Source organism: Papio anubis, chromosome 16, assembly GCF_008728515.1.
Source record: "Papio anubis isolate 15944 chromosome 16, Panubis1.0, whole genome shotgun sequence".
Classification (NCBI taxonomy): domain Eukaryota; kingdom Metazoa; phylum Chordata; class Mammalia; order Primates; family Cercopithecidae; genus Papio; species Papio anubis.
In genome coordinates this window covers 48,185,213-48,210,723 of record NC_044991.1, presented here as the reverse complement: position 1 = coordinate 48,210,723, position 25,511 = coordinate 48,185,213, and the positions used below count along the sequence as shown (strand labels likewise).

At 39.7% G+C, this 25,511-nt stretch overlaps 1 protein-coding gene and 1 long non-coding RNA gene across 5 annotated transcripts in view; one reads left to right on the top strand and one right to left on the bottom strand.

Annotated features, from left to right (window-relative positions):
• Positions 1-281: 281 nt before the first annotated feature.
• On the bottom strand, positions 282-18,678 carry LOC108580658. The gene is made up of 2 exons (XR_001892025.2): positions 18,115-18,678; positions 282-438 (listed from the first exon to the last, which is right to left on the bottom strand). It is a non-coding gene; the product is annotated as an uncharacterized LOC108580658 (long non-coding RNA).
• Positions 17,577-25,511, top strand: part of SNAP25 (synaptosome associated protein 25) — an 86,819-nt gene continuing 78,884 nt past the window's right edge. Inside the window, exon 1 of one of the 4 annotated variants that reach the window (XM_003905070.4) lies at positions 17,577-17,855. The gene's annotated coding sequence lies outside the window, so the exon portion shown is untranslated. Of the gene's footprint in view, positions 18,092-25,511 lie in introns of all 4 variants that reach the window. The other 3 variants (XM_003905071.5, XM_009216547.4, XM_003905072.5) reach the window with 3 other exon arrangements.

The following is a 25,511-nucleotide window of genomic DNA, read 5'->3' as shown; positions in this document are numbered from 1 at the left end:
GTTTTACCAGCAGTCATACAAGAGTTGTTGAAAACTATTTATAGATGAATAGAGACAAGTTTGACCTTGTAGAGCTGAGCTTTGACTGGAAATTGGGAGACTGGGTTCTAGTCCTAGAACTTCCAAAAATTAGCTGTATGAATTTAGGCAAGTTACTTCATTTCTTCTTTGGTAAAATGTGGAGATTGTAAAGATTATATCTGAGAACCCAGTTGAAACCATTTGAACCCTATATTAGCAAGGGTAATTGATTCTAGCAGTTACAACAAACAGCCCCCAGATTATAGTGGTTTAACACAATGAAAGTTTATTTCTCACATAACAGTCCAGTTGGATTCATGAGGCATTTTTGCTGTCTTTCCTCCAAGCAGTGCTTCAAGAACCCAGCTCCATTCATCCTATGATGCCACCATCCTCAGCATTTGGCTTCCATGGCTCCTGTAAGAGAAGAGAACATGAAGAACAGAACAGGAGATTTTTATGGGAGGCACATCAATTTGACCAGATACCTTGCCCAGAACCTTGTCACATGGCCCCTGCCTAAATGTAAATGAGGCTAGTGACTGGGTGTGGTAGCTCATGACTATAATCTCAGCACTTTGGAAGACTGAGCCAGGAGGATCACTTGAGCCTATGAGATCAAGATCAGCCTGGGCAACACAGGGGGACCGTGTCTCTACATAAAAAAAAAAAAAAAAATTAAAAATAAGCTGGACACAGTGGCACACGCCTGTAGTCTCAGCTACTTGGGAGGCTGAAGTGGGAAGATGGCTTGAGCCAGGAGGTTGATGCTGCAGTGAGCCGAGATCATGCTACTGCACTCCAGCCTGAGTGACAAAGTGAGACCCTATCTCAAAGAAAAAACAAAAAATGAGTCTGAGTAACGTAGCCTGTGAGACCAGAAAGAAGCATCAGGATTGGTGAATATTAATGCCATATCTACCATAAACAATTTTGGAAATATTTCTTTCTCTAAATTCAAAGTAACTAGGGGGAATATTAATCTCATTCTAAATATTTTATTGTGTCACTCCCTATCCTTTGTTTTCAAGCACCTCACACTACTATTATGTGTAATCACAAGTCAACTGTTTATATTTTTATCTCCAGCTGTTGGCTGGGAGCTCACGAAAGAGGAAACCTTTGTAATTCATCTTTGTACCCTGAGGGCTTAGCACAGAGGCACCTATTAGACCTAAGAAGGATTGGCGACTCTGGACAAATCAGAAAAGAAGTGTTGTCAACTGTTTTCTCCTGGTGATGATGATGGTGATGGTCAATGTCCACTCCCAAATGTTTATATTTGTGAGAGCTGGTTTGTAGGGTGAGCACTTGTCTTTTGAGTGTATACTTGGGGGAGGGATGAAATTATGTTTGTTTTAGACTCTAGAAAAATTGGATAAAACAGCAAATGTAATTTTACAGAATGATGGAGAGTGCATACTGAGGTGGGAGACAAATAATAGAAGGAGATGTAAAACTGTCAACCTTGATCCCCACAGTGATGGGGGATGATGGCATGGGAGTAAGTTATGGGATGATTGTATGTTTGTGAACCTCAGTTCTTCTGCAGCATGAACTGGCAGGACCTTCTCCTTGACCACTTCCGGTGACCTTCTGGAGCCCATAGGTCTCACCAGGAGAGGGTATCAGGCCACCAAACCAACTGACGTAATAGTTCTTCTTGAGGACAATCTCTAGCTTGCCCTCTATCCCATCCCACAGGCCAAAAATGCCACTCAGCATGCCCTAACCCAGAGTCTACTCCCAAATAAGTGATTCTGCAGGTTGCTACAACTGAAAGATGCTCACACCCCAGAATTAGAAAACATCCCTGTGGCAGTCTCAGGTTCTCAGCAAGCAGACGAGGAATGCACATGTGAGCTTCCTTTATTTCAAGTTAAGGATGCATTTTCGTTTTCAAAAATTCAACAACAATAAACATTAGTTGAAAGCCAACTTCTACAGCAGTGCTATTCAATATAGTAGCACTGGCCTGTGTGGCTATACAAATTTAAACTAATAAAAATTCAACAAAATTTAAAATGCAGTTCCTCAGTGTCAGTAGCCACATGTTAAGCACTAAATGGCCACATGTAGCTAGTAGTCACCTTATTGGATAAGGCAGCTGTAGTATATTTCTGTCATCACAGAAAGTTATGTTGGATAGCACTGCTTTAGAAACTGTTTCCATGAAGCTGTGTGCCAGCTTTCTAAGTCAAGTTCTGTCAATCTTGTTTGGTAGAAAATATGATAAATGTTTTAGAAAATCTCAAGAGGACCTTTATTTGGCTGGAATTTAAACATATGCATGCCATTTCTTAAAATATATTCTACATATTTGAAGGTTCAGCGCACCTTGGACAGCCAAATTTCACATCGACAATATGAATAAAATTTTAGCTTCCTGGAGCTCAGTGATAATTATGGATTATAGGTTAAAAATAAAGTCAGTAACTCCTAACAAGAGCATGAGCAATGTAAGACTTTTTTCCAGGTAACATTGGAAGCAAGAAATAACTGAAAAAAGATGTTGCTTATTTTTAAGGGTATTATCTCCAGGTACATATCATTTTAAAGAATAAAATTTTGCATTACCTTTTTCAAAGCACAGACATTTCTTGTACATGTTAACCTTCTAAGCTGTATAATAAGATATGACATCATTTCTTTCCAAGAAGTTAGTTCACCTAAGAGAAAAGTGAATCAGCTAGGATCCTACTTTATTATTGGTCCAGGAGAAGCAAGGACCCTACCTGACTTCAGGGAGACCATCTGGGCTAGTTATTAGAGCTGTTTATAAAACCCTGGTTCTCCTTCTCTAGGGGTGTGGGAGGACTCACTTCCCCACTCCCTAAAGTAAAAAAAGGCCACATGACTTGACTTGCACAATTAAGCATGAGTAAGAGTAATGAATGTCTCTTCCAGAAGAAGCATTTAAGTACCTGTGCTTGACTCATTCCCCCTTTCTCTCTACATTGACAATCATGGAATCCCAAGTTGGAACCTCCATCAGCAGATATCCAGTAGTGAGTATGATGAAGAATGGCTCTGGTAATCTACGTTGGGCACATAGCAAGTAGAAGAATAAACTTTTCTTATGAGCCATTATGAGCATGATGATGTTTGTTACTGCAGTATAACATGGCCTTTGCTGACCAACACATCATCCAAATCTAGGTCATATGGTACCAAATGACAACATGGTTCTGAGTCTTTTGTTTCTATGAATACAAAGTAAAAAAGCTGTATGTGTACAGATCAAGAATCAGATAAAGGTGTAGAATCACACTTGACAAAAGCAATCCTAGGGGCCAGGTATGGTGGCTCACACTGGTAATCCCAGCACTTTGGGAGGCCAAGGCAGGTGGATCACATGAGGTCAGGAGTTCAACACCAGCCTGGACAACATAGTGAAACCCTGTCTCTACTAAAAAGATAAAAATTAGCCAGGCATGGTGGTGGGCGCCTGTAATCCCAGGGAGGCTGAGGCAGGAGAATCACTTAAACCTGGGAAGCGGAGATTGCAGTGAGCTGAGATTGTGCCACTGCACTCCAACCTGGGTGACAGAGCGAGATTCCCTCTCAAAGAAAAAAAAAAAAGCAATCCTAGGTCTGATTTCCTACAGACAATAAACATAGAAAGAAGAAATGGCTTATTCATGTGAGCACAAACGGTAAAGAGGTTTATTTAAACTCTGCTGTGAGCTTGGGCCTCCTTTCCTGTCTGGTTGAATTTTAAAATACCATATAGACTGTGTATACCTATGACGCTTTTCCTACAAGAGCCTTACAATTTTCATTTCTTTCTTTCTAGATATGCTGCCAAGACAATTTTTTTTCTTTAAGAGCAAATAAACCAAAGAAATCAACATCCAGCTTGCTGAGTCACTTGTTTTCCACTTGAATTTTAACTGCAGGGATCTGAAGACAGCCTGTGTTAGGCAGAGAAAGAAAGAGAGAGAGAACGAGTCAGGGAGAAGAGAGGGAGAGAGACATAACTGGAGAGTCAGGGAGAAATTCAAAGAGATGGAGAGAAAGACTGATTCTGGAAAGAAAAGATAAATTAAGTTAAATAGAAAAAGCAAAAGTAATCTTTGAAAGGTTTGGTTAAGATATCTATTTTCTTACTCTGCAGTGGGAGCTCTGAATAAAAATATTTTAATAAAAACTGTAATGTGATTAAGGTTTGAGTTGGGTTTTCATAGTGGAAAGAGCAAGGTATTTAGAGTGAAAGATCTAACTTTTGTATTTATTTTTCATTTTTTAGTGGTTTTGCTTTTTTAATCCCAGGCCCTCTACCATTGACTATCTGACTTTAACAAAATCAGCTCGCTTTTGTGTCTTGGTTTCCTCATCTATGAAAAGCGAATAGTAAAACTTACCACATAAGTTGGTAGGGAAGATAGAATTCTATAAAATATATTGGATGATCTGTGAAACCACCTGACACCAAAAGGGAATAACAAATCCCACTTCTCTCTTCTTTTTTACACCATCTCTTTTTAATTCTACCAGAAAGTTTCTTTCTCTATGAGGCTTCTTGAAGACTAGCTGTATACAGGAAAACTGTAGTTCTAATTCTGACATTTATTGGAATACTGGGTCAAGGTTCTCCCCTTTCTTATTCTATTTAATCTTCACAATAACCCTATGTGAGTTTATCTTCATTTTACAGAGAAAACAGAGGCTTATAAAGGTTAAAAAAATTTCCCAAATCCACACAGATAGTCTTTTAGTAATCTGTTGCCATAATAATATAGTATTGAAATTTCCCCCAAATTCAGCTGCTCACAACAACCATTTTGTGTGACTCATCAACCTGTGGGTCAACTTGGCAGCTCTGCTGGTTGAAGCTGGCCTCCGTAGGGCCCACTCCCGCAACTGTAGTCATCTGGGCTTTGGCAAATCTCTTTAGTCTATAGCCAAAGAGCAATAAGTGAGCAGCAAGAAACTGAGTAATCTCCGACTCCTTTATGAAATAAAATGCTGATCTTGGACCAGCTAACTAACCTTCCAGAACCCCATGCCAAGGCTTTCCTTTGGTCCAGTGCCTTAAACCCATGCAGTCCTGGGGTAGAAAAATGAGGAAGCCCATACTTCTGGCAGAAAAGCTGCCTCTCATTCCCAAATCCCCCTGAGACAGACGAATGATAGGAGGATGGAGCCTGCCAAGGGCACACAGACAGAGCATACAGAATCGTCTAACCTCTCACCAATTCAAGGGCAGGGCAATTAAGATGCAGAACTCACCACAGCTAGAGATGATTTACATTAATGCTTTAGCATAGCAGCATGCCACAATGTGGTCCACTAACCAACAACATCAGCATCACCTGGGAGTTAGCAATGTTGACTTTTGAACTTCATTCCAGACCCACCAAATCAGAATCTGAGAAGCATAGCTTCAGCAAGAATCGCAACAGGATTATACCACTGGAAAAGCATCTGTAGCCAGATTTACTGTATTAGATGAATTGACCCTTCAAGGCCCAGCACCTTACTGAGTTTCTGCCCTCCCACTCAAGCACTCAATACCTTCCATTGTCAGTTGGCCCTACTCTCTGGGATGAGTGGCTGGTATTTTTGCTTGCTCAGCATGCATTTCCTTCTTTTTTGCCTCATTCTGATTTTTTCTTGGAAGGAGTTTCCTTCCCCACTCCTAGTCAATGTGTGTCAGGTTGGACTTATCATGGCTTCTGGGAATGAATATATGACCCAGGTCTGACCAATAAAAAAAAAAAAAAGGGATTTTACTGGAACGTTTGGAAAAGTGGCATGTTCTTTTCTGCTGCTGATGGTAATTGGCTGAGTGTATCTGAGAACGAAGTCAACACAGAGATGATGAGAGATAAGTTCCTGATGACATTGTTTGAGCACCTAAATCCAGCCTTGCTTGAAACCATAGATCTGATCCCAGACTGTTGAACTGCATAAGCCAATACATTTCCTTTTATGTCTAAGTTATGGAGGTCTGGTTTCTATAATTTGCAAGCAAAATGGTCCTGGTCTACAAAGCCACCCTGTATTGTAAGCTTAATGACCCCATACAAGTTTTTGCCTCAACTTCCTGTCTCTCTTCTGTTTCCAGTCACCTGTGACAGTCATTGTCCAGTTTCCAAATTACAAAATTTTTATCTCTTATATTTGCTGTCATAATCACAAGTGGGAATTGACCCCAGAGACTTGGGATAGACACAATTCTTCAATAGCATACAATGGGCCTGGAGTGCTGGGTTCTGTCTAGAAGCTCACTACTCATACATATAATATGGGGGAAAGTAACTGCCTGATGGTTAGAAGTATGGAAATGCAGAAGTGTGAGTCTTCCAACTTTGTTCTTCTTTTCCAAGATTTTTTGGCTATTCTGGGTTTCTTGCATTTCTATATAAATTTTAGAACCATACTGTTTATTTTCCCAAAAACATTTGTGGGTTTTTCAGTAAAGTTTTTGTTTTGTTTGTTCGTTTGGAGATGATGTCTCACTATGTTGCCCAGGCTGGACTTGAATTCCAGGACTCAAGGGATCCTCCCACTTCAGCCTCTTGAGTAGCTGAGCTTACAAAGGTGAGCCACTGTGCATAGCTGGGAAGTACAATTAATGTGATAAGTTTTAAAAATCTAGTTCAAATTAATACCAACTTGATTTTGATAGTACACCAAAACTTTGCTCTGACATAGCTCTATTCCCTCCTCCCTCCTTGGTGCTTTTATTTTCATACAAATTACACGTTTATACATTATAAATTCATCAATGTAGTTTTACAATTATTGCTTTATGTAATTTCAATCAGGTAGGAGAAGAAAAAAATACAAACCAAAATAACACAATAAAGCTGGCTTTTATATTTTTCTTGGTACCTACCTTTACTGATACTTTTTTTTTTTTTTTTTTTAATGTGGATTTGAGTCACTGTCTAGTTCCTCCATTTCAGCTGAGGCACTTCCTTTAGTACTTATAGGGAAGGTCTGCTAGCAACAAATTATTTTAGTTATTGCTGTTTTCCTTCCTTTTGAAGGATAATTTGTTGAATATAGACTTCTTGGTTGAATGTATTTTTCTTTCATTATTTTAAATATGAGCAAGTCATCCCACTGCCTCTGTGGTTTCTCACGAGAATCTTAATCTTATTAAGGATCCCTTGTACATAATGAGCCATTTTTCTCTTTCTGTCTTCAGTATTCTCCCTCCATGTCTTTTAGTTTTGATTGTAATGCACGCAGATGTTGCTCTCCTTAAGTTTATCCTACTGGAGTTTGTCAAGCTTCTTGGGTGTCTAGATTAATGTTATTCCTTAAAATTGTGTTAGTTTTGGCCATTACATCTTCACATGTTCTATTTACCCATTTCTCTCATCTCCTTTTGGTTTTCCTTTATGCTTACTTGGTTTGCTTGATGATGTCTCACTGGTCTCTGAGGCTCCATTAGTTTTTGTTCATTCTTTTTCCATGTTCCTCAGACTGAATCATCTCAATTGATTTATCTTTGAAATTGCTTGTTCTTTATTCTGCCACCTCCAATATGTAATGGTGCTTCTCTAATGAATTTTTTATTTCAGTTATGATATTTTTCAACTTCAAAATTTTTATTTGATTATTTATAATATCTATTTATTTATTGATATGCTCTATTTTGTGAGACATCTTTCCCATATTTCCCTTTAGTTCACTGGACATGGGCTAGTTCATTAGTTCTTTAACACATTTATAAGGGCTGATTTTAAGTCCTTGTGCAGAAATTCCAATGTCTATGTATCCTCAGGGACAGGTTCTCTTGACTGTTTTTCTCCTGTATAAGGGCCACATTTGTTTGTATGTCTTAATACTTAGTTAAGAACTAGACATTTTAAATAATATAATGTGGCAATTCCAGAAATCAGATTTCTACCTTCATCCCACAGCATTTGTTATTGTTGCTATTTGTTACTACTGTTGTTACTGTCCCTAGCAACAATTTTTCTCTTAAATTCTATTTTGCCTGATATCTACTTTATTCAATTCTCTTTTGATTATTTGCATGGTATATATTTGTCATGTTTTTTTTTTCCAATCTATTTGGGGGAGTTTTGTTTGATTGTTTAGTGATTTTGCTGAACCACTCTGGTAAGTCTTCTTTATTGTATGTGGCCCTGAAATCTCTAGTCAGCTAATTTAATGTTCAGCTTATGTTTGGACAGAGATTTCCTTAAATATCTTGCACAAAAAAGGCTCACAGTCTTTGCTGAGAAGTTCTGTGTATGTATTTTTTGGAGTGATCTGTCTATGCTCCACCAGACAGGTTATAAATTTGCCTTAGTCTTTGCTTCCTGATGATGCAGTCTCAGGTTATGGAGAGGTGAGAGAATAGGGCCTTCTCAGATTTGGGGCATGCACCCAGCTTTCTGCATGTGCATGGCTTTCTAGATTCCCAGGAATATGTCAGAACTTTTCAAAACACCCTATGAACATCCTATTTTCCAGCATTTCCTGTTACAATTTTTGGTCAACTTCTTGTTTGTCTCAGCCATTATCACTGCCTCAGGCAGCTGCTGTGTGAAACATTTGATGCTGATTGTTTTTGACAAATGCTTTGGGGAGATACTGTTTATACTATGTGAGCTCTAAGTTACATCAAATAAAGATAAGCCTCAAGAGTGGTAGTTTTTAGGGAACTTCTTATTTTTTATTTTTACTTTTTTTCTTTCCAACTTTTATTTTAGGTTCAGGGGGTACCTGTGTAGGTTTGTTGCATGAGTAAATTGTATGTCATAGGGGTTTGAGGTATGGATTATTTTGTCACCAAAGTAATGAGCATTGTACCTAATAGGTAATTTTTTGATCCACACCTTCAGGAAACTTTCAGACAAGTTAAATAGTGACAATTCTCTCTGGATGGGACTCTGGGGAGCTCCAAATCATTTCTGCTCCCCTCCCAATGGCATGTAAGTTCCTGGTTTTCAAGGTTGCTAGAAAGCTGCAGAAAGGGGAATGGCAATAGGGCAAGTGAAATGCCACAAAGTTTCTTGTTCTTACCAAAATGCAGATATTTTTCTTGAATAAATGTTCCTCAGATTGTTGTAAGCCTTTGGTTAATTTCTAGATTTCTAAAAAAAATTATTTTAACAATTTTTGCTAGTGTTCTTGTTGCTTTTATGAAGGAACAGATTTTCAGAAATCCTTATTCAACCATCCCCACAGTGGCTCTTTCATAATCATAATTTTATTATTAAAATGTTGGCTCCAACAGACCTCCTGACCAGATGTCAGCTCTCATATCTCATATTTCAGTTTTAACCTCAGTATCGTTCCTTAGCATTGCCTAGGAAAACAAATGGGTTAAAATACATTTCAAGGAATCTTTTTCTCTCCACTTTAAAAATCAATGCTGTTTTGGTATACTGAATAAGAAAGGTTGTGGAGTTGCCAAAGCATTATAGGATAGGACATTGAAGACAGAACTTTGCAGCCCACCCAAACCAGGAGAGCTTGCATAAAAGCTTTTTGAAATAATTTTGTTAATGCCATTATTTTAAAGAAGAGTAACACATTCACAGGAAAACAATAATGAAGATTGTTTAAATAAACTAAAATCTTTTTGCATCTTGTTCATTATCCTTCCCAGAAGTAACCATCTTTAAATACTTCTGCTTCAAGTTATCTTTGGTGTTTTAAACCTTAATTTTAAATAATATCTTTTTATTTCTTGATTTACCAATTTTAAATAATATATAAATGTCCTTCATGAAAAAACTGAGAACATTATCTTATTGGCTCTTTCTCCTTTATTACAACCACTGAACTTTGGTACTTCTATTACTTTTGGGGTTTCTGTTGACTAACTTTAAAATTATACATCTAACTTTACATATAATTATACCATAAGTAAATTTTATTTTTCCTTCTATGAACTTTATACTGATTCTTTTAATCCTTTACCATATAAAATGAGTAAATTGGGTTGTTTGCATTATAAAATCTCTTTACATTGCCCCTCCTAAGCCCTATCCTTTACTTCCCACATCTGACAGCTCTCTCACTACTTTTATATGTTAGGCCCCATAATATTCAGATTCTGTTTGGTAAATATTAAGTCATTCATTCTTGGTCTACAGTTTAATTCAAACTTCAAAGATCAAAAAAGAGCATTTACAGCTTATTATTATATAAATAGTATTTATTGCAGAACCAGGTAGGGTGGTAAACTTTTAAAGAAAAAATATTTCTGTGGCACTAAATTTTCACACCAAAAAAGAAAAAAAAGTTGAAGATAAAGGACAAATTATAAATCTTTCTTTAAACTCCATCAAAAAATGCTCAAAATTGTGTCCTATAATATTGACTTCATATTTGAACCAAAAATATATGATAAATTGTTTGCTTTTTCTGTCATTATAGGGGCATTTTCTTGTCATTACTGATAGGAGATATCTATGCCATTGTCTGGTTAATACTATAATTAGCTTTTAAACTACACCGTTTGTCAAATAAACTAATTTTACATTGATTTATTACCATACTTGTTTCCTAGCTTTGGTTCTAGGAAAAAAAATGCTGTCTTAGTTCTAATATTTCCTAAGTTCCTGGTCTTCCTCCTTTGCATAGATTCCTTTGTGAGTTGTATTGTTAAGGTACACTCCTTAGAAAATATTTTTATTTGCAAAAAATGTTCATGGGAGGTAATCGCCCTGAGTCTGTCCACATCTAGAAATGTTTTCATTTTGCCCTTCATTCTTTATTAATATTCTGGCTTAATATAGACTTATAGATGGAGATTTATTTTTTTTGCAGTACTTGAAGACCTGTTCCATTGACTCCTACCATCTGGATTTGTTTTGAGAAGTCCAATTTTGTTGTAATTCTTCCTCCTTTGTATGTAACCACCTTTTTCTTCTCTATGAAGCATCTAAGAGCTTCTCTAGGGAAAGTGGGAAAATATGCAAAAAAAGAAGCATACTCATTATGTGGTACTACTTACAGTGAACAATATTTACGTAGACATATTCATGGCTGAGTGACTACTTAACAGTTTTGTTATTGACAGGATGGGGAAAAGAGACAAGGGTGATGAAGAGAGTCTTATTATTAGGAAGTCAACTGATGTCTATTTTATAAATCAAGAATTAACAGTGTCTGCACATTATTTGGAAACAAAAAAGAATTTAACCAAAGAAAACGCAAATGCCATTGAAAACCATTGCCCCTGGGAAATATAATATAGATGTAGCTATAAGCATATATATAATGTCAACAGGAGAAAACGGCTATGAAGAAAAATAGTGCAGGGTAAAGTAATTTTTAAAAATAGAGATTAGCAACTTTAGCTAGATTGTCAGAGAAGGCTCCTTTGTAAACGTGGCATTTGAGGAGATGACATATAAGATGATCTGGGAGAGGCTATTTCAGGTAGAAATAATAACTAGTGCAAAAGTCTTGAGGTAGGAGTACACTTGGTTGTTCAATGGACAGCAAGAAGGTCAATGTGATTGAAATGGAGAGGTGTTGGGAAACGAGTCTGGAGAGGTGGCCAGGAGCATGATCTTGTAGGGTAAAGGAAGGACTTCTAAATGTGATGGGAGCCACTGAAAGTTTTTGAGAAAGGAAATATGATCAGATTTGTCTTTTATAAGTATCATTGCAGCAGCTATGTAGAGGAGATACAGGTGCTAGGGCACAAATTAAGAGGCTACTGTAATATCCCAAGAGAGATGATGGTGACTTAAACTAAGGTGGTATCTGCGGAGGTGCTGAGAAGTAGTTGGATCTGAAAAGTATTTTGACAGTAGAGCAACAAGTGTTATTTATTACGTGTGAATGTAAAAAGTATCCATGAAATAATATAAGATTTTCATCCTCAGGGACTAGGAATGTCAATGCCATTCACTAATATGGAGAACTAAGATGAAGGGAGCCTCTTGAAGTTAAAAAATCTGAAATCTGCTTTGGATATGCTAAGTTAAACGTCCATATTTGCCTTATGTTTCATCACAGATATTGAGTAGAAAGTTGTACATACACAACGCAGTTCAGGAGAAATATTAGGGCTAAATATGTAATATAAAAACATCAACACACAGGTACTACCCAAGGCCCTGGAAATGGATACAACTACCCAGGGAATGATTACGTATAGGGGAGAAAAGTTCCAAGTCTTGAACACTTGAAGTTGAGAAAATGAAAGCAAAGCCAGCAAAGGAGAGTGAAAATAAGAGGCTTGTGAGTATGCTAGTTTGGAAGATGGGACATCATGAGAAAATGTTAATTAAGAATGTAAGAGGAGAAGTAGATTCTTGCAGAGTATGGAATCAACTTATGCATATATATGTTCAGTTTGAGGTGCCTTTCATTCAGCCAGATAAGTGTTCATTAAGAAGCTAGGAATATGACTTTGAAGCTCACAAGAGTGCGTGAGACTGGCAATAGGAAATTAAAAGTCAAATATAGAAAATGATGGTTAAACTCAAGGGTATGAAATCAGATTTTTTGGAGACAACATGTTAAGGAAGAAATAGAACACTGAGTCTCTCGACGTACCATGGTCAGTAGAGAAACCTGAAAGACCAATCAGAATTCTGCATTTCCTGATGTAGAATTTAGAGTAGGAAGTTTTCAGTACCTATTCTAACTCCATTACCAACTGGCTGCATGGTGTAAGATAATCATGTATTAATAGGGAATTAAAATAATAATTACTATTATACATACCTCAGAGAGTTGTTGCAAGAATAATATGAGATCATGTGTGTGACAGTTCTTCACAACATTTTCTATTTCTTTAGCACAGAGCTATACAAATGAGAGTTATTTAATTTTTTTCTGTTTGGCTTAGAGCACAGAATCTTTCAGAGTGGAGAGTCAGGACAGGTTCCATGGACATATGGAGCTCCCAGGGGGCTTGTGCAGGACTCAAGGAAATGTCCAGCTTTACCTGCTGGGCACAACGATTTTGCTGCTTCAACCCATCTGCTATGGAAAATGAGGAGCCAACAAAAAAGGGAGAAACAGAGGTGAAGGCACCTGATAATGAGAGCTTTAAGAAAGGGAAGGGTAAGTACATGCCGTCAGGTGAACCCAAAAGTCAATAAAGATGAAAAGTCCATTGGACATGACCAAGAGATTATTGATGCAATCTGCTGATGTATTAGAATGTGCCTTACCTAGGCTGGTGCCTGTTAGCTGGCAGAAGTGTGATGTCCTTCTCTGCTAGTATCAATAAAATGGCACGAGATATTCTTGCTCCATTCCCAGGTATATCCTGAGTCATTCATTTCAACCCAGCTTACCCAATCCTTACCTTCAGAAGTCTTTACTCTTGGAATCAATTCTTGTTGAAGACCTCATATTATCTGCCTCAAAACCACTGATCCACATTGCCATTCTGTTCTGACCTCTGGCTGGTATATTTTGAGAGCATTTTCTGCCCTGATTCTTATTTAAGCTGTTTATTGGATATTGAGGGAGTCTGATGGAGCTGGAGGAGGCTGTACTAAAACATCATGATTATGAGCTTGGGCCTGGGGTTCAAACCCTAGCTATCCCATTTCTTAGCTGTGTTCTTGGCCAGGTTATTTAACCCCTCTAATCCTCAACTCTCTACTCAATTTTTCCTAGACCCCAGTGCCATGCATATGGCAGGTGTTCGATATTGAGTAAATGAATAAGTTCATACAGATGAAAAAAACAAGACCCAGTATGATTGATACATATCTAATTAATAGCTAATGAAAAAATGGCAATCCTCCATATCAAAGCCAAGCTACATGTCATTTCTTAGAGAAATAAAGTTAACGTCTCATCAAAATGATAGATTTTATTTAGCCAATACTTCATAGTGCTAGATATGACACTCAGTGCTTCATAATTTCCTTGTGAATTTGGTATAATTATTGTCTCCATTTTACCTATGAGATAATTGAGATACAAAGAGATTACAGAACTAATATGATTCCTAAAAGATTTACTCAAGGAATACTGTGACCCCTATCAAATAGCCTTTTTGAAATGTACTAATTTGGACTACCATTTTCTCTGCCTCTCTGTTCCTAATCGTCACAGGTTCTTCCTCCCTACTTGACCACAGGCATGTCTCAGCATTGGGAAGGGTCCTAAGATGCATTGTAAAAGAAAGTCTGCAATTTTGGTGCATCAGGGAACAAAAGTGTGGAAACATCCAGCCTCTGGCTGCTGGACACTCCCCTTCTTCCTTCCCATGATACTCTCTGTAGTAAAGAATAAAGTGTTATTTAATATTCTGAGTGTACAGTCCTATTTTTTCTTAACATGGCAAACCAGAAACAGCAACTAATATTCCTGGTTCTCTTTTTACCTTTCACAAGATATATATTTACCTTAGAGGCTTCAGTGAACAAGAACAGCCTGGATAGTTTAAACCTAGAGCTAAACTACTTGAGGCATTTTAAGGTACTACTACTTCACTATACATAAATGGGGTGGGGGGCTGTGTTAAGGGCTAGAAGAATATATGAAGAGAAAGTGGCAAGCAAACCACGTGGAAAGCAAACCAAAGAATCAAAACAGTTGCTCTATCAAACTGAATATTCTTGCGCAGAACTGAGTATTCTTTGCCCTCACAGTGTTTTGAAACAGTGTCATAGAGTGCCAGGCATATTCCAAAGGAGGACCCTGGAGAGAGGGCTTCTGAGCTGGGCTATCTTTAAACTACTTCCAAGTTGACTCTGGAAAGATCACATGGGATTTTAGAAAAGGTATTATTATGATTCCTTATAAAATTATAATTATTGAATCAACGATGAATCTTGCACCTACCTTGGAGATACAAGCTAAATACCTTGGACCTAGAGCTACTGCAAACCAGAATACTTTGGGGCATAATGTACCAAAGAAGCTTCCAGAGGCTTGAATTATCATAGTGTAAATATCCATCTAGCAGAGCAGGTAATTTTCTCATCACTCATCCTAAGCATTAGAAATAACCCACAGCAGCTGAGCCATTTTGGAGCAAATTTTCCATCACCTTCCTTCCCTGGGTGATTCAGGCCTTTGCAAACCGTGAATGACATGAATCTGCTGGATCCCTACTGGCAAAGATGATGATGTTTTCCTGTTTGTTTTTGTTTTGTTTTAATCATGCCATGAGAAAATCCTAAGGCAAAAAAAAAAAAAAAAAATCTCATTATCATATTCAAACCATATTTAGGGTTATCTGGTCATCCTTAGCAGATTTTTATGTACCCAATATTTATGTTTCTCAAATTAGACTCTTTTACCTTTCCCAGAGCAAGATGAAGAACCTCTCAAACAGCATCATTTTCAAAGCAAGCACTAGCAATGGAAAACACTGTCACCACCACCAGCTAATCCTGTAGGGTCAGGGTATTTTCTGTAATACCTTGAAATTGTCTGCCTCCCTCTTCTTATCTGTCATTTTTAAAGATGTCAGTGTGGGGTATCAGTAGTTGAAAACTCAGAATACCAAGCCAGTCCTTCCCTGTGATTGCTACATAGCTTTTGCCTGCAGGATAAGCCTCCATCACTGACGTAGTTGCTTTTTAACTTTTTTTGTTGTTGTTTAAGTTGGAAAATCCCCCGCCTCCTCCATTCCTTCACAATACTTTCTGCCTGAATGATTTCTAGTCTGAGGGCTATACACATATTTTGTTTCTCCCTCTGCAGGTTTTTTTTTTTTTTCTCTTCAAACTTCCGCATGCTGCTTTTTTTTAAAGTGTCACACTTTGGACAAAATGACTATAAAGGATTTTGCAGTACATTGTATTCAAACCCCTTTCCCTCTATTCCAACTTGCTTTATAATGAAAGTAAGAGCCATAATCAAGATACTTTTGTTGGCAATTAAGTCTCTAAGGACTGCAGATTTTCTTCTTTATTGTATGGAAATCTTAAATGTTTAAAGAATAAGTAAACAAATTTCAGCAACATGTCTTTTTTAGGAATTTGGCTTTAATAAACATCCAAACACTGTTAATTATTATGGCATAAACATTAATACGTCAAAAAAGCCTTCAGGTCAGGGAATCTTTAAGAAACAATTATGTCTACTGATTGCGATTAAAGGTATCATTTATTAAATTCTTAACAGCCCGTCTCTTTCTAAACGCAGCGCCTTCACAACTCTTCTTCCCTTACCCCCACCCCGCTTCCCTCCCTCCGCAATGGAGTGCAATCAAAGGCCGTATTATTGCCTAAGCTTGGCTCTCAGGCCAGCGATGTAGGGGTGTGTGTGTGTGTGTGTGTGTGTGTGTGTGTGTGTGTGTGTGGTGGGGCAGGGGAGGAGGAGGGTGCAGGGGAAGAGGTTGTACGCCGCTTTTCCGAACCCAGCTCTAAATGGTTTCTCCTAAGCGAGACAAGGATTTTCCATCGCCTAAAAGAGGCCATCAAGTTTTAACATTGCGAGGCACGACTTCTAATCGCATCCTTCCCGGAAAAGTACAAACAGTTCCTCAGACGAGGTCCCCCACCTCCCACGCGCTCCCCAGCCCGCCCTCCCCGCGGAGAGCCCCGCGACAGCCTCCCCAACACCTGTGAATCATCCGGGACGCTGCCACCGCCGAGCGATCCGCGCACCACCCCCTCCCCAGGCCCGTGCACGGCCAGGGAGGACAGTTAGGATTGTTGCTTTATAATTATCACTTTTAATCTCTAATATGATCAGCACAAGTAGCCTTTGTCTCCCCGCCCTGATTTGAGCATCCTAGGGCCCCCCGAGGCAGCCTGCACGGGTACCCGGGGTTTGCGCATTGAGTGAACCACCAGATTCGGCAGCGTCCCAGCCGTCCTTGCTCTGAAGCCCCCACCTCCTCCTGGCCGTTTGGACAGTTCCCTCGGGGCGTCCGTGCCTCTGTGGGGTACCCCTAAGACACCCAGCAAGAAACCCCAGCGCCGACTGCAAATTCCACCCAAAGCAGCGTCATCCGTTTTTGCCCTCGGCAAACAACTCAACTTCAAGCCTCGAGTCCTCGCAAACCCACGCTGGCTGGGCTAACTCCGCTTCCCTTCTCCTTCCCCCGACTCCTGCAACAGCTCAGAGAGCCTGGCTCTGACGTACTTCAAAATAACGTGCGCCAGCCTCGCTCCCCGGCTGACCACAGCAACGAGAGCTGCAAGCCCTCGACGCTGCTTCGATAACATGAAGCAATCACTCATAAAAATAGCAACCCACGTAGCCTGGCCATATATGGAACTGGCGAGGGTGGACGGGGATGCCCCTCCGGACCCTCTTTGGAGAAAACAAATCGCCGCAGAAATTTCCCCCACCCCTCCCATCACTACCTTTTACCCCCCTCTGCCTTCCCCTCTCCTTAGATGACTCAATCACCGATTCCACTGAACAGGGGTGGGGGTGGGGGTGGGGGGAAAATATACACACACACACACACAAAGTATACATATATTATACATGTATTATAAAATATATACACACATACATATATATACACGCACATATGTACACACACACACACACACACACACACACACCAAAGAACATCAGGAATGCAGTTGCGGGATGAACGCTTTTGCCCGAGACCGAGTGTTAAAATGGAGTCATAAGAGTCGCCCCTTTTGGGTGTTTATAGGAGGTGAAAACACGGAGGTTTGCAGGGCAGCGCCGGGGAGCCGAGTCAAGCGCGCCGCAGCCCGGGCCCCGCCTCCGCCCCCGCCGGAGCCCCGCCCCCACTTCCTCCCGCCCCTCGCCGGGCGGCTATTAAAAGCTGCTGACGTCAAAACGGACGGCCATCTTTGATGAGGGCAGAGCTCACGTTGCATTGAAGACGAAACCTCGGGGAGGTCAGGCGCTGTCTTTCCTTCCCTCCCTGCTCGGCGGCTCCTCCACACTTGCAACCTGCAGAGGCCCGGAGAACACAACCCTCCCGAGAAGCCCAGGTAAGGAGCCCCCTCCCCAGGTCGTGGTTCTGGCTCGGGATGGCTGCATACCCAGAAGGGACAGCAGCTGGGCATTCCGAGTGGGCTTGGGTAAATACAAGTATTGGTGCACTTAGGGTGCGGTATTCCGTGTGTGCACGTCTGGTGGGGGCTTTATAAAGTGTTTTCGAGGTGAGCTGCTGGGGGAAGGGGAAACGGGAGCCCTGCAAATGGAGCGACGGGGAGGAAGAGCGAGGGTACGTACCGAATAATAACTTACTCTTTTGAAACAGTAGTGGGACCCCCTCTTTCTTCCATTTTGCGATGCAGTTTTCAGAGATATTTAGGCTGTTGGGTTCCCCCCACCCCCCGTCGTTCTAACCCTATTATTTTGACTGTTGTCGTTAGGGTACTATTATCCAGGGAAGAATTAAGGAGGAGGCAGGGTGTGGGTGCTGGGGAAGCGAAAGGAGAAAGGGGGAGTTCCCGCCCCGGGCAAGCTGAGCTGCTGCAGCGACAGCAGCCTCCATGCCCCGCGGACTTGATTTATGCCGCCTGCTCCACGTCAACTGCAGGCTGGCGGGAGGCGGGCGGGTCGTGCCAGGTGGGAGGGCTCTGCGGAGGGCTGGCGCGGGTGGGCTGGCTTCGGGGACTGCGGCGGCCCGCGCTCAGCACCCTGGATAGCAATACCGAGGGCTCGCGCGGGCGCCCTCGACCTTTCAGCACCGGGGACAGCGGTCCGGCCGCAGCGCCGCATCTGCCTGCGGCAGAAATGCCTGGCCAGGGCTGGATGTGCGAGGGCTGGAGACCAGATTGTCTCTCTGAGACCCCGGTCTTACGGGGACCCTTAATAGAGGAGTCATAGTAGGTTAAAAGAAAACAAGAAAGAAATAAATCTTGCTCACAGAGACTCCTTTACAATTTCCTGTTTCCCCTCCTCACCTCCTGCATAGCTTCAACAAAATAATATTCTACTTGTGGAAATCTGTGTTGCCCTCTGACCCTTATTTTAGGTAGAAAATAAATACATTTTTTTAAAAAATAGGCATTTATCCTTCAGCAGGGTATCAAGGTTTTTGTTTGGTTTTGTTTTTTAACACAGAGTAGATCTGTCTACAGATCTTGGGTGAGTGTGAGTACTGTATATACAAAGAAGCCAATGCTATCTGTTTATAGGGATGATACATCTCTATGTTTCCATTTGATAGAAATGTGAGATTAGCTTAACTAAGCAGAATCAACTTTAAGAATGAATCACTATTCCTTTTCCTTCTTCCCCCATCCTTGCAATCAGGCATGAACACAAGTATTCATCCACAAAAACACATATCTGAGAAATTTTGCTTGTCCTGTACTGAATAGATTTAATCTCTTTGGCCATGGTTTCTGAATCACTGGAAGTATTTCCTATCAGCACTGGTTATCACAGGCTGATAGCTTTAGATTTTGACAACATTAAGACTGGTCTTCCTCAGGAGAATCGAAGTGTGTCCTTCAGGGAAACGCAGGTAAAGAACCACGGTGTTAAACTAGAACTGAACTCTGACCTAAAGATCTACTGCAATTTCTCTTATGGCACTGCGGGATTTTGCTGAGGTGGTGATAACTACTTTAACCATTTTCTACTCTGAGGCTTGGAGTATCTGAGAGAGCAAAAGTCATCAGTGATATTTCTCTCTGTTTGATATAGATAAAACTGGCATAAAAATGACCAGTGTCAAAATTATGCCATTTGAGTAGTTAGCAAAAAAGAGTAACAGCGTCATTGTAATAATCTATACAACACATTAAAGAAACGCTATCATGATCCCCTTAAAAGACCCCAAATGAGACCTTGGATTGTGTTTAAATAGTCATACCTCCTATCATCTGTATGCTACAGATACTAAAATTTCCTGTCCATATACAGAAGGTGATTTCATTCCCAGCTATTTAATTATTTCCTAGTGTTTTTTTTTTTTTATAGATGACTATGTGTTTCCATGTCTGTATATATTGATCTGTTATTGTGCATGGATGTAAAATTATTTGGATGGACATTTATATAAGAGTATGTAAATGTATAAGAGAAGTTTATAACTTTGCAATCTGCAGACAAAAATAAACAACTGTGTTTTAGTGGTAGAGGAGAGAAAATATGGGTAGGAATTTTTAAAAATGCTTTAACTTCATGCTGCATGTCCAGACAGCTGTCTGCGTAGTTGCGTCAAATGAAAAGCCTAATGCTGCCGGAATTACGTGCTTGGACATTAGTAATTACTGCTGGGTTTGTTTGCTAGTGGAAGACTGGGGAGGAGCAGGGGAAGTAGAGGACTGCAGTGAAGATGTCAAAGGGCACAGAGCTGAGAGAAAGAAGCAATGTGCACAATTAGAAAGCTAATTTTAGAATAACTTACTGAGAAATTTCAAAAAATATATCATTGAACCATGAATTTAATATTTATATCATTGACAAGCTTCTGGGGAAAAAATTGAGAAATTTCCTATTTTAAGTTTGAATTTTTAAAATCCAGGGCAATGCGGTGAGAAGAGGCAGGAGCAGATGGACATAGGATGAGCCAGGAGTCATTCACACAGACCCTCTGATGCCTGTTTGTTCATCTATATTTACTGCATTACCACCTCAGTGTTCAAATTACAGAATAATTGACAATCCTCTTAACCTCTTCATGGCAGAATCTCCCAAGAATTCACAATTTTATTTTTATTTTGTTAAACACACATATCCACACATGCACAAACACAATGCAAATTACTCCTTAATTAGCTTGTCTAAAGATATTCCTAAGCTCTAAATGTTAACCCTTGAGTGAGGGTTATCAGCTGAGAGACATGTTTCTGCTAGTGACACTTAGAAGCTGCGTAAGCAGTCGGCCTTCAGCATAACATGGAGGTTTGACGATTAGTAGAAATGAGAAAAATAGTCTGAGAAAGAGGTTGAGAGAAGAGACATGAAGGAGAAAAATAGAAAATATGCTTTTTAGATAATTCACTATGAATAAACAATGTTTCTCACATTACGGGACTGCTTTACAATTCTATAAAGGAGGAAAATCCATGTTTTAAGCCTCAGCACTGGATACTTTCTGCATTGTCATCCCTTGTCAGCAAGGACCAACCTGATAGGAAGATATTGATCAAGCGGTATTCACCAGATACAGAAATGAATCCCATGGGAGATATAAAATCTCATGGTTTTTATCTTGACCTCAATAAGTTTAGCATCTAGCAATCTTAATAAAAGCAATAAACAATAAGTTAATAAATAAAACCAGAATCAAATGCAATAAAACATTAGAAGACAAATTATGAGGACATATGTGATTAATTTCCAAGTGAATGTGACCAACAGTAAGTAACGTAAATTCAGGGGGGTAACATCACAGTGGACTGGAACAATCTGAGAGAAGAGGCAGGCCTTGAGATGGCTTTTGGAGGTTTCAGAGAGATGGGAGAGTTCTGCTAAGTTGAAGTCACAACATATGCAGAATATCACGTTAGGCAAGCCCACTCTACAGTTAGCAAACCCTAAAAATGCCCATTCATTTGGGTGGAGTGGGAAGCTGGGAGAGAATAGGCTAGGATGCAGAGTTGGAGCCTTCTGTAGAAGGGTTTGAATGTCAAGCTGAGAATTTGGTACTTTATTCTTTAAAGTTGATTTCTGAGCAGAAGCTGATATAACAAAGTAACCAGGTCCTTTTACTATCCAGAAATTACTATTGACAGAGTGGATTTAATTTGCATTCTTCCAGAAGTAGAGGGGAGCAAATTGGTATCATAAGAGATGGTCAATGAAACAAAATCAGTCCTTACTGAAGCATCTTTTAAGATCACTTTTCAGGATACATATACCTACATAGACATATAATTCCTGCTTGGAAGTTAATCGCAAGTTTCAATTTTCCATTATTGACTAAAAGAAATTATGCAAGTTGAGCACTTGCCAGGCAGATTGAAAAGAAGGTCAAGAATCTGGTGATGAGATGCCCCAGAAGGTCCCAGAAGGTGCACTTGAATAATAAACATGGTGCCGAACACTCTCTTGCCCTCTGTGAATATTCAGCATTGTTAAGTGCACTGACTGGAGGAATGAAAAAAGTTGTCAGTTCTTCTGAGTGTGTTTTGAGCAGCATGACAAATAGAACCAGCCTCATGTGGCTAAAAATGGGAGGAAAAAGATGGAATGGTAGAATTTTGAAAAACTGTGATGGGCAGTATATCAAATTTCTTTCCCTGCCTATTTTGCTGACTCTTGCTAATTACCCTCGCTTCAGGGCTCCCTCGAGGTCTGGATTACACCCATTTCCTTTCTAACCTTGTGGTTACTACTCTCACAGCAGAGCTTCAAAATTCCAAATGCTGACAGAATTGCTAAGCCAAAATAGTCAGTGGGTTCATGTAGAGGAAGAAATGGCAATGGTAGATATAGATTTTACTGCCATTTCATTTCTGGCTATAAAGTATCAAGAGACTATCCTCATCTATTCTTCACTAAAACGCTGGCAGCAGAGACACCACAGGATAACATTTTTATATCCAAGCCGACTACCTAGGGGAAAGTTAGAGGTAGTGACATTTGATGCTTTAGGAGGTCAGGTTGGTGGTTATTAAACTGAGCCCAGGGACCACACAAACATCAAGCAAGGTGAAAGGAGGAGACATGATGTAGCACTGAGGAAGTAGGACATGATGAGTGGACAAAAACTTTAAAAAAAAAAAAGTTTTACAAGAGGGAAAAAACTTCATAGAAATTTTTAGAGAATCCCAGCTGCACTCTGAACTCCTCAGAATTGCTATTATTGCCTTAACAATAATACCTACTCTTTCTATGTAATTTTCTTCACAAGGATCTCAAGCACTTCACCCAATATAGAAGTCCAAGAAATTTCTGATTTTTAAATAAATAGTGCAACCCACAGACACATATGTTCAGATATAGTATTAGATCACATTTAGTAAGACATAAATTGATTTAGAATGACAGAGATACCCAAAGCAGTGATTAATCAGAATGGGCTTATGGGGAAGAAGAATGTGACCCTCATTATAAAAGAGTTTACCTGTACTGGCTCACTGTTTCCTCCTAACCACCTTGTGATCAGATTACTATTATTATTTCCATTTCACAGATGAGATAACTGAGGCACAGCAAGGGTAAGTAACTTGTCACAGAGCAGAACCAGGACTTACATGTATTCAGTCTGACTCCAGAGATTAAGCTATGAAGTATATTTTATGCTACCTCTACCTCTTGCATCATCCGCATTTTTCATATTGACCAAATAAGGCATAGAGAATGTACATGTCTTTTTCTGCAGTCGTTTCCTCCTCACTTGGGTAGCAAGGCCTGAAGGTAAGGATGCTGCTCAGAGTCAGGAGACCCAGCTTTAGCCCTGAAACAACTGCTTGTAATTTCCTGTTTGGAATCACACAGTCTTTAAATTAGTCAGCAAACCACTGTTGAACTTGGTTTCTTTATTGGCAGAATGATAGAAGTAGACTAGTGATGTCCAATATCCCTACTATTCAAAAATCAATGAAATCAGTGCTGAAAACCCCAGGCAATGGGTCCTGACCTAGTGACTGATGACCTCAGCTGGCATCATCTTAATAATGCTTCAGTAACTGATCTGGACCCAATTGGAAGATTAATTACATTCATCGCCTCCCTTAGCCCAATCCTTATTTTTTTTCCCCCTCAAGATTGCTTGCCTTCATCTTTCTGAAGCCTTCCCAGAGTTAAGAAATCCTGTCTTCTTCCTCAAAGCCCTATTCTGAGTCATCACTGCTTTGGGTTTCTCCTGTCCTTCTCAATCAGATTTGTAGCTATCTGGCACATACTGTCTCCTACAATCTGCCTAAACTTTGTATCATTCTGTTTTCAACCGAATTAACTTTTTAAAAATTTCTTTCTAGACCTCTTTTTGATCATCTCCTGTGTCTGACTTAGCAATATATTAGCTGCAGTTCCTTCACTCATCCTCTTACTTCCTCTGCTGCTTAGCAAAGAGGAAACAGAAGCTTTTATAGAATCTGTGAGCTGTAAAGTACTTTAAAAGTTACATTCCTATGTGACCTGAATCTCATGATACTGATAGACAGCTCAAAAACTAATCACATTGGGAGGATGTGGGGTAAAATGACATTACAGGAAAGCTTTGAAAACATGGGACAAGGAGAGAAGGAAGCTTTAAAGCCTATGAGGTCAGAGGTCAGCAGCTGCTGGTAAAACGTTGATTAATTAAATTCATAGTCACACATCAAATAAATTCACATGTCCCAGAGGGGGAAAAAAACCCCACGTTCACCTTGTCACAACCTACTGCAGATTTCAGCATCTTTCCACCAAGGTAAAACACGGTATCACAAGAGGAAATCCTAACTGATTTTCTTATTGTTGACTACAGAGGTTAACTTCAGCAGTGACTGACTTACTGGTAAGAACAAATCTGTATCCCCAAAAAGAGATGGGGGGAAATCCTATTTAAGGATTAGTATTTCCTTTTAAATGCTTAACAATGATTCTAGAGAAATTCAGTCAAATGATGCCTGCCCCCAAATGACGCTGAATAACACCTGTACTGGGTTTATGGCTTGCTTTCTTTGGTTGTGGAAAAATATATTTCATCCTCTTCTCTGCTGTTGTTGATATGGTTCGTATTACTCAAAGATGTCTAATTCTCATGTCTTAAATTGAGACTGTTGGCACTTTCTGCTGACTCGCCGTGTCTTAATCTTCCAAGGTGGTCCATTTTTACTTAAAGAAAAAGGTTATTTTCCTCCAAAGTGGCAGGTTCTACAAAATGACCATCTGGTCCCAGCTTCCCCATCACTTCCTTTATTCAGATGACACTAGTCACAGATCTGGAACTTGAGAGATGACTTTCCATGCCTAGAACCTTGAATCAGTGGTTTCTGTCCTTTACTGATAACAGCAAGTAAAAAAATGAAAGTCTCTTAGGTGCCCCCCTGAGGTCAGAGTTCAGCCCTACACTCCTGCCTCATTCCTTTTTCAGAGAATTCTCTCAATTGAGGTCTGAAAATCCTGCAAGTTGGACAGAGTTTCCTTTCCATGAAGAGTCTCAGACCACGTTGTTGATCTCCTTTATTTATGTTCATCTTTGGTACAGTTTCAAAGAATAATGACTGGCAAATTCCAAAACAGTGAATGTCTTAAATTTCCCTGCAGTTATTCCGAAGTTGGTCTGGGAGGTAGTTATAGGTAAATCACACTGTGACTTCTCTATCAATAAACAGAAAATGCACAGAAATAAATGCTAGAAAGCCTGCTGGGAAGAACACTGGCAAACTATTTCAATATGCATTAGCCTTGTTGAGTGAATTTTTTATTTTAATGGGAAATTCCATTCCTGATTTCTGCCAGATAAATTGCTGAATGTATCTACTTTTTTCCAATTCCACGATGACTACCCATGTATTCCTTCATCATAAATCAGCTGCTATTATGGCATTCTTCATTAATTAACCCATTGAACAAATATCTATTGAACACCTGCCATGTACCAGGAAAACATATACAGGTTCCTGAAGTCAGAGCTGTAAATAAAATCGTCATGTTTCTGCCCTCCATGTGTTATGCTAGGTGTCCCCTCTTGAGGTGTCATTATTTTAGAAAGCATGTTTCAATGGGATGCCTTTTAGAATCTAAGACATTAA